Source organism: Podarcis pityusensis (assembly GCF_964106645.2).
Source record: "Podarcis pityusensis genome assembly, chromosome: 2".
NCBI classification, from domain to species: domain Eukaryota; kingdom Metazoa; phylum Chordata; class Lepidosauria; order Squamata; family Lacertidae; genus Podarcis; species Podarcis pityusensis.
The window spans coordinates 40905982-40918443 of NC_138029.1; the positions used below are offsets into that span (position 1 = coordinate 40905982).

At 40.8% G+C, this 12462-nt stretch overlaps 1 long non-coding RNA gene across 1 annotated transcript; it reads right to left on the bottom strand.

Moving 5' to 3' along the window:
- Positions 1-311: 311 nt before the first annotated feature.
- On the bottom strand, positions 312-11371 carry LOC308470713. The gene is made up of 3 exons (XR_013982587.1): positions 9579-11371; positions 7419-7568; positions 312-534 (listed from the first exon to the last, which is right to left on the bottom strand). It is a non-coding gene; the product is annotated as an uncharacterized lncRNA (long non-coding RNA).
- Positions 11372-12462: the final 1091 nt, after the last annotated feature.

A 12462-nucleotide genomic window follows, 5' to 3' on the forward strand; every position in this document is an offset into this window, starting at 1 on the left:
GAGTGACAGGCGGCTGGGTGAGAGCTCCAATAGTGAGTCAGGCATTGGAGTGCACAAAGCAAATCGCGTAGGATCTCAAAAGTGGCCGAGATGCGTGAAAGACACTGGAAAAGAAGGTGGGGGCTTCTGTGCTGGAGAAGGGGGAGGAGCTCAGTCTGGGCAACTCCATCTTCTGGGGAGGACGATGAGTAGAGGAGCTCCATCCTGGTTCGTTGTTTTAGCAATAATTCTGAAATAATTAACAGGCAGAGTCGTCTTGTGTTTGTGGGAGGGACCAAGCCATAACATTAGGTGAGTGTTGAAATGCCATGAGTAAACTACAGATTGTTTAATTGCTATTGCAGAATTAGATTTGACGCTTAATGGCTTGTATTGGAGGAAAGACCCCTTTCCGCCTAAACTCATTCCATGCAGAATGTACATGCCTCCCATTTGAAACTCCAGCCTCTTGGAAGGTGAACTTCTGGAGCAGAATGCTGAAGAACAAGAAGAGCTCCATTCAAGCCAGGGCCTCCCCTGGTCATGCCTGTTTTCCTGGAAATGGAGAAAGTCATAATTATTCGCATGACAGCTGGACACTGTCTAGAACTGAACAAATGTATCCCACACAATTCTCCTCAAAATGGCCCCCAGTAGATTTTGATGGTACAGTGGTACCTCGGGTTAAGTACTTAATTCGTTCCAGAGGTCTGTTCTTAACCTGAAGCATCAGTTTAGCTGTTCTTAACCTGAAGCATCAGTTTAGCTAATGGGGCCTCCTGCTGCTGCTGAGCTGCTGGAGCACAATTTCTGTTCTCATCCTGAAGCAAAGTTCTTAACCCGAGGTACTATTTTTGGGTTAGCGGAGTCTGTAACCTGAAGCATATGTAACCTGTAGCATATGTATCCCAAGGTACCACTGTAAATATTCTCTGGATCTGCACATATCTTTGATAGTCATCATCAGTATTTGACACTGAAATTCAACATTTGATAGTACCTGTATAATAGCTAGTACTCAGAAGTGTTTTACTTTAAACTGTGGGTTCTTCCAGATGGATCTATATTGTGGTACTGGTGGTGTCCACATTATGTCATGGGCATCAAATTGCCAACCTGTATTTCCCCCCTGATTTCATTTTTTTTTTTTAATGATATTTATTAAGCATTTTAAAGTTACAAAAAAAAACAAAGAAACAAAGAAGAAGAAAAAACAAGGAAAAAGCAAACAGCAGTCAAACCATACAGATCAATAAAAATAGAAAAAACAAAAACAAAACACATCAAAATCCAAAAAACAAAAGTAAACCACAATTAAAAACATCCAGATTTACCTTTTCAGAGAAAAAAAATATGATAATTTTTAAAAAAAAAACAAAAACATGTTGCCAACAATCTGTGATATCTCAGTGACCCACGGGCGTCCGTTAGTGTCTGTTAAAGCAACGTTTGACAAATTTACCAGATGACATAAAATATAAGTTAGTATTTGACAACTTCACACATGTAGACATTTAAGCACTACACTAAAGCATGATTTACTATTGTGAGAATGACTCTCAGCAAGCCTTGGATTTCTGTACTCCTCTGTTATCAGGTGTGGCTTTGAGGAAGAGAATGGAAGGTGAACCATAGCTCAACATGATGTTCAAATCTAAACCAAGTGTAGTTTGGCAAAGTTTGCTGGAAGCTGCTCGGAGTGGCTAGGGACTCCCAGCCAGATGGGTGGGATATAATAAATAATAATAATAATAATAATAATAATAATAACAACAACAACAACAAGACTACATATGTCAGTTTATGAAGCAAATCAGTTTCAACAAACCATAGTTAAGATTGTCCATAGTTTAAGGTTCTATAAACTGTAGTTGCTTCCCGTTATATGAAAAAATAGCCAATATAAGAAAGGTCAGGTTTTGCAAGATTTCAATATATCAGACATCATATCAACATTGAGTAGAATCTGACAGCAGACATACAGTATCAATTAGAAAATAAATAAATTTGACTACCCCAGAGCCTAGGGCTTGCTGATCAGAAGGTCGGCAGTTTGAATCCCCGCGACGGGGTGAGCTCCCATTGCTCGGTCCCTGCTCCTGCCCACCTAGCAGTTCGAAAGCACATCAAGGTGCAAGTAGATAGATAGGTACCGCTCCATGGGAAGGTAAGCAGCATTTCCATGTGCGGCTCCCTCAGCCAATAAAGCGAGATGAGCACTGCAACCCCAGAGTCGTTCCCGACTGGACCTAATGGTCAGGAGTCCCTTTACCTTTACCTTTTAACTGCTTGATTGGTGAGAAAAAAATCATTCATATATGCAACTCATTGAAAACACATGACTTCTCACTAAGCTGGTTTAAATGTGCTTTGCTGAGGTATGGCTGTTCGAAAAAGCTTTCATGTAAGAGCGAAGATAAGGCTTGAGGCTGTCTCTCTGCTGCGACAAAGTTTTTCATTGAAGCTAGGGAAATGGCAAGCTTTTCACATGGCACACAGAAGAACGAATTATTCCTCACTTGAACATTATCGTGATACAGAACCCACATGAAGATAGCACATCCTCCAACTTGTATCTTTGTCCTTTAAACATTACAGGAGCATCATGATCTATCCTAGAACCAACCACTAAGCAGGAGCTCAGTTCAAAATAATCTTTGCACCCTCTCGGTTGTTCATGACAAAACATCTCCATTCAGGAGTCAGCACTGATATTACCCTGTGCTATTTGAAGTGTTTCTGAATATTTGTAGGAAGGCTTTCAGCTGCACACACAAGTTCATAAGAAGAATCCTGATGGATCAGACCAGGGTTCATCTATTCCAGCACTCAATTTCCCACAGCAGCCAGTCAGATGTTTTTTGCAAACCCACAAAGTGGGCTGGAAGGCAACAGCTGTCCATTATTTGTCCCACAACAACTGATATTCATTTCAGAGATGTGTTGCCTCTGAACACAGAGCTTCAATTCAGTTATCAGGTCTGTGGGTGGTTGTGTTTTTAGTAATCCTCCTTTTTCTTCTTATTTTGGGAACGGTGGTGTTGATGACACTATTAAGAGATGGCTGTTTATCACCGGCTTCCGGGTTAGCGCCTCCGGCAATGGCGGATTTCCTCTGATCGGGAGGAATCCGCTTCGTGAGAACTAGGGTCTGGACCGCTGTGGCGAGTCGGAGACCCACCAAAAACCACAAGCGGGAGAAGCCTGTGGACGTGGGATTCGGCTGGCACCTTTTGCGCCTCCCCTACTCGTGGGGAAACCCGGTTTCGGGGATCCAGAGTGACGTGGGGTGAATGGCGCGGTGCTTCGAATCGACTGCTCTTTTCACGGAGTGAAGCCACATTGCTGTTGCCGGAGAGCGCTGAGTTTTTCCTGTGGACAATTGGATTTTAAACAACTGCCCATGAGTAGAACGGAAAATTGGACTATGAAACTTTTTAATTTGGCACTGAAGCGGGAAGGTCTAAACAGGAAGTCTGCCTTCCGCTTTTGTAACTAGATTGAAGCAAAGACATTGCAAGCTAGAGTCTGGAAAGTCGTTTGTAAAGGACTAAATTTCCATCGGTTAAAATTACTAAACCCCCCTTGGAAGCAGGAGAAGAGGGGGGGAAATCTTAGACTGTTTAATCCTGCAGAAGAGAGAGTAAAGAAAGATAAATTTCCACCATCTTGAACCTGGGAGCGGGGTGTCAGAGACAGACGCTTTGGGGAAGTTCATTGACTGTGGATAAAATGTTTTTGACAGATAGTTAAAAAAGAGAAACATATTGATTCCAATGTCCCCTTTTGCACTTAAAAGGAACTAAATATCTGAAAAACGAAAGGAATTTTGTTGCTAGATCTGCTTTTAAAAAGACGGATACAAACAGAAATTGTTTCCTCTAGAGGGAGCTTGTGAAACTGTTACTGGAGTCGATCTGGGGAATTCTACAGCTGTAGAGATTAAAGATCATGAGACCAGACATTGACCTTGAACAAGAATGTGCCCAGAAGAAGCTTTAGTGCTTGCTTTTTGCAAGACAAGCGCTTTACTGGAACAGCTACATGAGAAGATGGATTTGATGACTGTTGCACTTGGCAATTTTGGACAAACAGTGAATACCTATATAGAAACCACTCAGGAACCAACCCAGGAATGTGCTTTGACAGAGCAAGTTGTGAAGAAGATAAAGGAGGAGGTTGTTGCTGAACCTCAAGTAATAGTAATAGAAATGGAGAGAGCTGCAGCCTTGCAGGAACATAAGTTGTTGTTTTTGACGACTGAACCTGGAGAAAGTCAGATTTGGAGAGATGGAGTATTGTTTGGTCTGGAGATGGGAAGTTGGATAGATCCCCCTATGCAGGGATGTTTTGACTTTTCGGATCTGGTTTTGGGCCAGGGGGAGTTTGGAGTTGTGGGGGCCCTTAACCTTGGAGGGACTTTGAAATATGCCTTCAAATATCTTTTGGATTTCAGTGCTGACTATGGAGAATGGGCTGACTTGTTGAGAAGGGATAAAGATATTGTCAAGTTGGAGTCTCCCTGAGAGAAAGGAAGGAAATTAAGAATAAGATCAGCAGAAGATAAAGTAAAGTGCAGGTATAAATATGAAGAAGACCTGCAGAAGGGACATGGAAAAGACTTAAGAGCCTCGGATAGAAGGTCACCAGGTTGATGGACTAGATGGAAGGGATAGAAAGGTCTGATAAAACCCGAGACCAGGAAGAAGAGATGATGGATGAAGATTGGAAGAAAGTTTTAAAAATTCATTTAGAAAATGATTGTAAAATTAATGAGTATTTTTTTTATAAGATATTTATTAAGGTTTTTTGAAATATTACAGTGAAAATGAAAAAGAAAAAAGAAAAATGCAAAATAAAAACAGTTAAAAACACACATATTTTCTATTACTTATTTTCCTTTAGCTTGTTTCCCGGACCTCCTCGTACCTCCCTTTTTTGTATTCCACTTCAATTTATTGGTTCAGCAAATCCTTACCATTAGATTTTAACCCATTTATAACCCTTTTTTCATATTCTCTTAGAACATTACAGCTGGAAACCGCTTAATTACTATCCAACATCATTCTATCATTCATTAATTTTACAATATTTCTGTAAATAGTCTTTAAATCTTCTTCCACCGACTCTTCTCCCTGGTCTCGGATTCTGCCAGTCATTTCTGCCAATTCCATATAGTCCATCACCTTCATCTGCCATTCTTCCAAAGTGGGTAGATCTTGTGTCATCCAATACTTTGCAATGAGTATTCTTGCTGCTGTTGTAGCATACATAAAAAAAGTTCTGTCCTTCTTTGGCACCAATTGGCCGACAATGCCCAGAAGAAAGGCCTCTGGTTTCTTCAAGAAGGTATATTTAAATACCCTTTTCAGTTCATTATATATCATTTCCCAGAAAGCCTTAATCCTTGGGCACGTCCACCAAAGGTGAAAGAATGTACCTTCAGTTTCTTTACATTTCCAGCATTTATTGTCGGGCAAATGATAGATTTTTGCAAGCTTGACTGGGGTCATGTACCACCTGTATATCATTTTCATAATATTCTCTCTTAGGGCATTACATGCCGTAAACTTCATACCTGTGGTCCATAACTGTTCCCAGTCAGCAAACATAATATTATGTCCAACATCTTGTGCCCATTTAATCATAGCAGATTTCACCGTTTCATCCTGAGTATTCCATTTCAACAGCAAGTTATACATTCTTGACAAATTCTTAGTTTTGGGTTCTAACAGTTCTGTTTCTAGTTTTGAAAATTAATGAGTATTAGAAAAATGTTGGAATGAAACTATTTGGCTTTAGTAGAAACGTTAAAAAGAATTATGTATAAACAATTTTTAAGTTTTAAGCTTTAGGGCTTTTCATGGTAAGATAAGGTTAAAATAAATTAAGGTAATTTAATGACAGAATATAGTGAAAGATGGAAAGGATTTGCTGAGATAATTAATAACCAGAATACAAAAAAAGGGAGGTGTGAGGAGGTCGATGAAACAAGTTAACGAAGGACAAAGATTTGGGAATATTGGATTTGTTTTTAAATTTTTTGTTTATTTTTGTTTTTGGTTTTGATGTATTGTGTGTTTTGTGTTTTTTTTTCTTTTTATTGACTTGTATTGTTTAATTTCTCTTTTTGTCTACCTTTTTTCCTTTTCCCTTTTTTTCCCCTCTTCTCTCTCTCTGTAATTTTAAATTCTCAATAAATATCATTTTTTTTAAAAAAGAGAGATGGCTGTTTATCTGTTTCTCGCAGTCTAGTGAGTGGTTTGAGGGCTGATTGGGAACTAATCACTACAATATCAAATTTGTGGGACAGATGGTATTTTGTGGTTCAGTTTAGCAGGCAATACCCTGGATTTTGTGTTCTGCTCTTGATAGTGGGAGCAAATATTTATTATGGATAAAGGTGTCACAAATAAACAGCTAGAGGTGCTTCCACAGGCAAGCAACCTGACTCAGTTTCTGTAAGCAGGATTGGGGAGGGGTAGCAGAGCACACCTTAAGCAGGCCACCTGCCCCTATTCTGCACACAAAAACCCAAACACACACTCTCCATCCCTCTGGAGCTAGAATTGCCCTCAGGTGCTAGAATGGAGGTATAAAGTGGTTCAAGTCGCAGAGCAGTTTCCCCCTCACATGCTTCCTGGAAAATCAGTGGAGATGTTTGCAGTTGGCTTAATGCTAAAGTGCCTGAGATCATGGGGGCTGAAACATCACTCTGATTAACTCTAGCCATTGGCATTTTCAAATGGAGATGATGGGAGTTGCCATACGTCCAGAATTTCCTGGACATAGCCGGAATATGGCAGTCACAGTGTCTGGGAAGATGCTTGAATATCCAGGAAAATCTGGACATATGGCAACCCACTTGAAAAATCTATATTTTGGTGAATTTCCTTTAAAATAGTTCAACTTCATTTTTTAAAAAAACAACAACTGGGGGGGGGGGGTCAACAAATGTACCAAAAAAAGCTGAACAAGCTTCACTTTTTGAAATATGGCAACCCTATGGGAGTTGTACTAGCAGCAATGTCTTCATGGCATATAGCATCACTCCAGGGACTGATTTGTGTGCTTGTGGAATTAATGGATACCATTGTCAACCACTGAAATTACTCTGCTACAATTTGGGATAGTCAAGGGCTCTGAAATGTTCCTTTTAAAAAACAGTTTCAAGGTGCAATGACAGGGGCAGGATCCTCTTCCTCTATTTGTAAACTGGGGGGGGGGGTAGTTTAGCTGCTGCCTATGATAGCTATTCATCTGCTTTAAAAATGAAGGAGGCAGATGACACTGCTACTACTTGCTGCCATGGGTAACTGTAGACTCCAAACTATTGGAAGTAGATTTTAGGGCCCTGTTTCCCCAAACTGTCTGTCTAAATCCACCAAAATTGTGATTATTTGAATTTTCAGTCTGTTCCTTGGTAGAATGAAGTAAACCTTTAGTAGTTGCTATCACTTCCACCAGGCAATGGACCTCCTCCTGTATCCGTTCAGCCATTGATTTCTTCCCCATCCCAAAGTTCTGCAGCGTGGAGAGAGTGAAGCGATGCAGTTCCTTCCATTTCTTTTTATTCCTGGTGCTGATCCCTGGAAGGATGTCATTTGACATTGTTGCATTAGTTCTGATGAAACCCATGGCTATGGAATGCTATGGTTTCATATTTGCAACTGTAAACCATTACCTCGAGCCAAATGAGATGCAATGTGGGCCATCCTAATCATTCTTCACATGTGCTCCCTGCTCATGTGTAGGGATCAGATGGGATTACCATGAGGAATTATAAAATATACATCAAGCCATCGTGTCAATGATGAAGACATTGTGTTGACTGGGTTTGATATATTGATGATAATTTCTGATTAAATCCCATAAGACTCTACATTCGTGCCCTTTTCATGCCCTTTTGCCTCTACTGTCCATCTCTCTTGCCTGAGAAGTCACGTACACAGCCCAGTTGCTTCTTGCTTAGCCAGGCAGGCATCCTGGGCCATAAAGATAGTGGGCAAGTTTCTTTGATGTATAGTAATCCTAGGATGTTAATCTTGGAGCCAGGAAACAGATCTCACATGAAGGTGATAGTGATCGGGTCTTTCTGGCCATCCTTCTTATCATATGTATTGCTTGTTTATTACCTCTGGGGTTGCCAGATGCTCTTCTTTGTAGTTCTGTTCTTTGTTTACCCCAGAAATATTTGTGCTTAATTAGTTTTAGTAGTTTAACTTTCTCCCCAAGTGCGTTTGTGGAATGCTCAGAAGAAATCTGATTGGTTCTTATGAACACTCTGTAAAAAGTTCTTTTGTGAATAAAAACGGCCTGGGCCAGGGGCTGCAAAGATCTGTCAGACAGGCACAGAGAGACACGATTATACGCACCCTTCCCAGAGTCTTGCTGTTTCAAATCTATGTGTGTATTCTTATTAATCAGAGTTCAATCCTTCCTTTACTTTGTGAACGCAACACTCATGTATGAAGTACATAGCAGGGCATGTGGGGTTTTTAATTCTTCTCAGAAATGTGTGTGCAAATGAAGGGAGCTGCCAGTGTTGCAGAAGTGGACGGAGGAGAAAAACATATGAAATGATAGGAAATGGTGAGGTGAGAGTGACGAGTGCAGCGTTCAGCTCCCTCCTCCTACCCACATATTTTCTAGTAAAATTTTCGATCCTTTTGGGGAGAGCACACTGCATACTCCCTGGGATCTGTCCAGGGTGCTGATGGATCTGTATGACTATGCTTCTTTCCTCATCCATTTTGAATGAATATTGCTAATTGGTCCCTTGCTCTGTCTGTCCATCCTAGACACTACTTGACATGCTTCCTTCAAACTCCTGTATGGGCTCACCAGCTCTGGGCAATATGTGAATGGTTCAGCAAAGTGAACAAATCTGGCTGTCTAGACCAATTTTGTCTAGGTTAACTATCAGTCACTACATGGTGGTCTAAACCGCTGAGCCTCTTGGGCTTGCCGATCAGAAAGTTCAAATTCCTGCAACTGAGTGAGCTCCCGCTGCTCTGTCCCAGCTCCTGCCAACCTAGCAGTTTGAAAGCATGCCAGTGCAAGTAGATAAATAGGTATTGCTGTGGTGGGAAGGTAAACAGCACTTCTGTGCACAGAAGTGCTCCATGCACCAGAAACGGTTTAGTCATGCTGGCCACATGACCCAGAAAGCTGTCTGCCAACAAACGCCAGCTCCCTCAGTCTGAAAGCGAGATGAGCACCACAGCCCCATAGTCGCATTTGACTGGACTCAGCAGTCCAGGGGTCCTTTACCTTTTTTACCTCTATATACTGTTCTACATACTGGGAGAGACAGGCAGTGCTTTTTTCTTTAAAAAAATGTTTAGGGGTACTCTCATTTTGACTCAAGAAAGTCACCATTTTATAGTTCAAATCAGGAAAAAGAAATACAGTAAATGGACAAAAGTACAAAGAATCACAAACTGTTTAGGGGTATATATACCCCTGCATACCTGCAGAGAAAAGCACTGGAGGCAGGTATAATCTAGGCCCTAAGACAATTTGAACAGGACACTTCCTTTAAAACAGAAGGAAGAAATCATCATAATTAAGATCAACAATAACAACGAAACACTCACCTAAATTTTTGGTCACAGTTTCAAGTATAGGTTGGCTACTTTGCCCACCAAACACTTCAGCATAACTAACCAGAGCATCTTTCACAATCTCGTATCCACAGAGCACCACCAAAGGCTTTGGTCCTATCCAGGTAGTGAATATCTGGTCGTACTGCTTGGTGAGCTGAGGAAAGTATTATGGAGGTGTATGATTCATTAGGCAGCTGCCTTAAAAGACTGCTACTAAAAAATGTTTGTGATCTTAGCATGCTTTAATGGGAGGTATAGGCAGCACACTTGCATGCTGCTTCCTACGAGTAAGCAAAGTGAACTAAGTGGGACTTCCTTTTGGATAGGCTTGCATATGCACAGTTAGGCTGCAATACTGTGCTCTATCATGCATGTTTTCTTGAGAGTGAGCACCAATGAACTCTGTGAGAAAACATGTATGGAATCAGAATGTATATCGCCTCACAGAGCTCAGATTCCCAGAGTTCTCTGGGAAGAGGGACTGATTGTTAAACCACTCAGGGTATGGTAGTTGTGTAACAGGAATATGGGTATCCAAACAACTCTCAACACCCTTAACAAACTACAGTTCCCCAGGAGTCTTTAGGGGAAGCCATGACTTCCATAATAATGCTTTAAACATATAGTGCAGATGGAGCCTGATAGCTGAAGGGGCTTACTTGGTACCCCAGTTATAACTGCTCACCTTAATACAGGAAGACTCTTTAACCCAATAATGTAACAAATAGATACTGTCACAACAGCCCAATTTTTCAAGTGACCTATGGGGTGTCAGTACGCTCCAGAAGACCTGTGGTTCTCATTGTTATTCTATTTGAGAAGAGTTAAACCACTTCCAAATTCACTCATTCACTAAGTGGCAAGAAAATGAAAAGGTAAGGTGCCTCAGGTTAATTTCCATGCCACATATAAGCAATACACGCTGTATACTGTATGCTGCTCGTATACAGTAAAGAAAGGAAGAAGTCAGCCGGTGTATATAAATACGTTTACTGAGCCCAACATTCTTTTTTTAAAAAGAACTCATTTAAAAAATAAAATAAAGCAAACCTATAACAAACAATTTACATGAAATCTGATGAGGACTCCCCGAATATCACTTTCATTGAAACCCTACAAAACATTATATTGCCAATGTTTTATTTTAATTTAACAAGAAGAGGAAACCCAGCAACACTCCATACCAACAAACAATTGTATGATCCAAAATAGACAATAGGGAATAGTGAGAGAGTACCAGGAAATTGTGTATGTGTGTGTCTTACCTTTTGATATTATAATATCAAAGTATGGGTTGCTCGTGCGTAAGTTGCCGCCTCTCCAGGCTTTGTTGCCTTGGTAAACCTTTCAGTCTGGGCAGCCCTTCACTTCGTGGCTGCCTCAGTCGCTAGCAGAATCCGTCAGTGGGTGTTTCTTAAATCTTTTCCAACATAAAAGTTGTTTGACACCCAGTCTCCTACTCTCTCTGCGCGGAAGTCTTCTGCGCAGGGTGGGCGTGGGTAGTGGGGGACCAGTGCTCTCCCCGCTGGTGTCCGGTGAAGAGTCCTGGAGCCCTCTCGCCGATTCCCCCATCAGCCCCTCCTTATCCCTGGTGTAGCGCTGATTTGCTTCCCCATCTGCGGAGCTGCCTCTCTCCCTGCTGGGCCCTTCTCCAGCATCATTTGAGAGCCTTCCCTCCGCCTCTAGCTCCGATGTCAGTTCCCTGACAGATATGATTTGGACAGATGCCTGAAATCTATTTGCAGGAAGATCCCCACAAAGGGCAATGGAGTAGGAACTGGCGGTAGTTGAACAAACAGAAGACTAAAGTCTTAGAAAAAAATCTAACAGTCATGGAGAAGGAGAAATTTCAAGAAGAGACAGGTTTGACAGTGGTTAAGAAGGTGAAATACCTAGGGGTTCACTTGACATCTAAAAATTTGAACTTGTATAAAGACAATTATGAAAAGTGTTGGTCGGAAATTAAAAAAGATCTAGAAATATGGTCAAATTTGAAATTGTCAATGTTAGGCCGAATTGCAGTTATTAAGATGAATGTATTGCCTAGAATGTTATTTTTGTTTCAAACTTTGCAGATTCTTGACAAGATGGACTGTTTCAAGAGGTGGCAGAAAGACATTGCGAAATTTGTCTGGCAGGGCAAAAAGCCCAGAATAAAATTTAAAGTACTTACAGATGCAAAAGAAAGAGGGGGATTTGCCCTGCCGGACTTAAAACTGTATTATGAAGCAGCAGCGTTTTGCTGGCTGAAAGAGTGGATGCTCCTCGAGAACACAGATATCTTGGATTTAGAAGGTTTCAATAATACATGTGGTTGGCATGCATATCTATGGTATGATAAAATCAAAGTGCATAGGGCCTTTAAAAATCACATTGTCAGAAAAGCGTTATTTAATGTTTGGATAAGATATAAAGATTTGTTGGAAAACAAAACCCCTAGATGGTTGTCACCCTTGGAGGCTAAGGCATTGAAGAAACTCAATATGGAGGCCGAATGGCCAAAGTATTGGGAAATCTTGGAACAAGATGGAGACAAATTGAAATTACAGAGTCATGAGAAATTGAAACCTAAAGTACGAGACTGGCTCCATTATTATCAAATAATGGAGGTCTACAAACAAGATAGGAAAATTGGCTTCCAGGTGGAGAAATCAAAATTAGAAACTGAATTGTTAGAACCCAATACCAAGAATTTATCAAGAATGTATAATTTGCTGCTGAAATGGAATACACAAGATGAAACAGTTAAATCGGTTATGATTAAGTGGGCACAGGACATTGGTCATAACATTATGTTTGCTGACTGGGAATGGTTGTGGAACACCGGTATAAAATTTACGGCATGTAATGCCTTAAAGGAAAATATTATGAAAAT